Here is a 3,162-nt window from a genome sequence, read left to right on the forward strand (position 1 = left end):
CTGCAGAAGTCCGAACAAACCTGTCAGGCAAGCTAGAAAGTCATCAGAGGGGTTTGAATGGAAACACTCCTATTATGCCCAGGAGACTTATTAACTAGAGCTCTAAGTTGATTTTCTTCAGAGAAAGGTGGTCGGGGATAGCCCCCCGTTAATGTCAGAAGAGTTGGTGAAAGTCGTGAAATAGTAAAACGAACAGATTCTGGTTTTGGGGTAGATGCTCAGGCAGGTCTGGGGGAGTGGGCCCTCGAGTCCTGACTGGCCTTTGCATATCAGGCCTCTCCGCATGACCTTTGTCATGGGTGGGAACTCCCGTTCTGGCTCCCGGCACCTGAGAGCAAGGTGTGATTCCCATTTTGCAAATGTGGAAATTGAGGCTCAAAGATGACAGTAAGAAAGAGTCATACTCAGATACTAAAATTTATTTTTAATGAAACACGATGTATTGTCTCAGCAACATCTGCAAAGCAAAAAAAAAAAAAAGACGAACTGTGGAAGGGTAAATATTTAATGAAGTATTGACCAGCATATTATTTGAATAATATGGAGACTACACCTCCAGGACCCCTGCAAAGTAAATGCCCACCCACTTATAGAGGGGACAGACTGGCAGACTATCATTCTCTGCCACTAACTTGGTGTACAGGCCTCATCTTGCTCCGCTTTCCTAAATAGAGCTGGCTTTAAATTACATTCAAATCCTTGTTCCCCTACCTGAAAAAAACAAAACAAAACAAAACCCAAAAAAACAGCACTCCACAGTCTCTGGATTCCTGAAGTTTGTTTTTCACAGTCCCATCCAGTCCAGCTTGCTTCTGTCTGGTATTACAAGTGATTTCCAAAAGGATAAAAAGACAGATCAGAACTCTGATGTGAAAATGGCAATATCAGGCTTTTGGGAAATGTGACCTTCTAATAAATTCAGTGTCTGTAATAATGGCACTCACGGTGGACTGGAAAAAGATGCCACTGACTAATTAAAGATGTCCATTATAAACATAGTGTCTGAGCAGCGCTCAGGGAGTGATCCTGACATTGTTGGAAGTTCCTACTTTAGAGACTCAGGGAAGACATTTAAACACCATGTTAAATAATCTTACAGCTGATGGAATGGGTGCTACCCTCCTCCCAGCATTTGTGGCCCCACATAACATAAGGTTGCACTTACTCATCTGGCAGGTCTGGACAGCTAATTCCGGGTCCCCTCTCTTCTCATTACAGTCCCATAGGCTGGCCAGTACTAGATTTTTCCACCACAGGTCCTGGAGGAAACAGTGGTTATACAGATCTACAAGGAGACTTGCTTACAGATCGACAGCCTAAGACAGTTGCAGGAAAATTAGGTAACTTGGAAGCCCATAACATGAGTGGATGGGGCAAACTTCCTTTTTCCCTTTGAAGGAAAGTTACATGGCTCAAAATAGCCTGGAGTTAAAACTCTCCTCCAGGTCCTCCCCACCATTCTATGCAAAACAAAGAACTCTCTCACCCGAAGGAAAAAATGGACATTAAGGTTTATTACGCCCAGCTCCCAGCTGGTCCAGCCTCTGGTCTATCTCCAAAATTCCTTGCCCAAGCCATTTAAGAGATAACTACTCCGAACAACCTTGGAGAAGAACAAGCCCCCTTAAGACAGTAACTTTCCACATACATGCCTATATATACTTACTATTTTCTTGGAAAAGCGCAGCAGCTCGCTAATGTGACTGCTGCCCCTTCTTGCCTCATTAAAGGTGATCTGTTCCTGTAAAGTGCCAGTCTCATTCTTTTTCTGAACCTCGCCTTCTCTAACTCCCTTACGTTACATTTTTGGTGCTGAAACCTGGGAGGTTGAGGTTCCTTCTCTTCTCCACAGCCAGCTCTTCAGGGTGTGGAAGCCTGCCAAGCTCACTTTCCAGCCCAGGCTTTCAAGACCTCCTCAAGAGGAAGTCCTGTGCCTTTGTGAGTGGTAAAAGTCCTGTGTAAGGGCTTTATGGGTTTTCCATGTAACCCGAAAAATATTGGCCTTTCTCTCTCTCTTCCTCTTTTCTCTCAGTTCCATTCAGTTCAGTTCAGTTGCTCATTCGTGTCCGACTCTTTGCGACCCCATGAATCACAGCAAGCCAGGCCTCCCTGTACATCACCAACTCCCAGAGTTCACTCAGACTCACGTCCATCGAGTCAGTGATGCCATCCAGCCATCTCATTCTCTGTTGTCCCCTTCTCCTCCTGCCCCCAATCCCTCCCAGCATCAGAGTCTTTTCCAATGAGTCAACTCTTCCCATGAGGTGGCCAAAGTACTGGAGTTTCAGCTTTAGCATCATTCCTTCCAAAGAAATCCCAGGGCTGATCTCCTTCAGAATGGACTGGTTGGATCTCCTTGCAGTCCAAGGGACTCTCAAGAGTCTTCTCCAACACCACACTTCAAAAGCGACAATTCTTCGGCACTCAGCCTTCTTCACAGTCCAACTCTCACATCCATACATGACCACAGGAAAAACCATACCCTTGACTAGGTGGACCTTTGTTGACAAAGTAATGTCTCTGCTTTTGAAGATGCTATCTAGGTTGGTCATAGCTTTCCTTCCAAGGAGTAAGCGTCTTTTAATTTCATGGCTGCAGTCACCATCTGCAGTGATTTTGGAGCCCCCCAAAATAAAGTCTGACACTGTTTCCACTGTTTCCCATCTATTTCCCATGAAGTGATGGGACCAGATGCCATGATCTTCGTTTCCTGAATGTTGAGTTTTAAGCCAACTTTTTCACTCTCCACTTTCACTTTCATCAAGAGGCTTTTTAGTTCCTCTTCACTTTCTGCCATAAGGGTGGTGTCATCTGCATATCTGAGGTGATTGATATTTCTCCCAGCAATCTTGATTCCAGCTTGTGTTTCTTCCAGTCCTGCATTTCTCATGATGTACTCTGCATATAAGTTAAATAAGCAGGGTGACAATATACAGCCTTGACGTACTCCTTTTCCTATTTGGAATCAGTCTGTTGTTCCATGTCCAGTTCTAACTGTTGTTTCCTGACCTGCATACAGATTTCTCAAGAGTCAGGTCAGGTGGTCTGGTATTCCCATCTCTTTCAGAATTTTCCAGTTTATTATGATACACACAGTCAAAGGCTTTGGCATGTCAATAAAGCAGAAATAGATGTTTTTCTGGAACTCTCTTGCTTTTTCCA

The 3,162-nt window shown here is 44.4% G+C and overlaps 1 long non-coding RNA gene across 1 annotated transcript; it reads right to left on the bottom strand.

Annotated features, from left to right (window-relative positions):
• Positions 1 to 398: 398 nt before the first annotated feature.
• On the bottom strand, positions 399 to 1,388 carry LOC113887612. The gene is made up of 2 exons (XR_003509770.1): positions 1,166 to 1,388; positions 399 to 457 (listed from the first exon to the last, which is right to left on the bottom strand). It is a non-coding gene; the product is annotated as an uncharacterized LOC113887612 (long non-coding RNA).
• Positions 1,389 to 3,162: the final 1,774 nt, after the last annotated feature.

This window comes from Bos indicus x Bos taurus, chromosome X (genome assembly GCF_003369695.1).
Source record: "Bos indicus x Bos taurus breed Angus x Brahman F1 hybrid chromosome X, Bos_hybrid_MaternalHap_v2.0, whole genome shotgun sequence".
Lineage (NCBI taxonomy): Eukaryota > Metazoa > Chordata > Mammalia > Artiodactyla > Bovidae > Bos > Bos indicus x Bos taurus.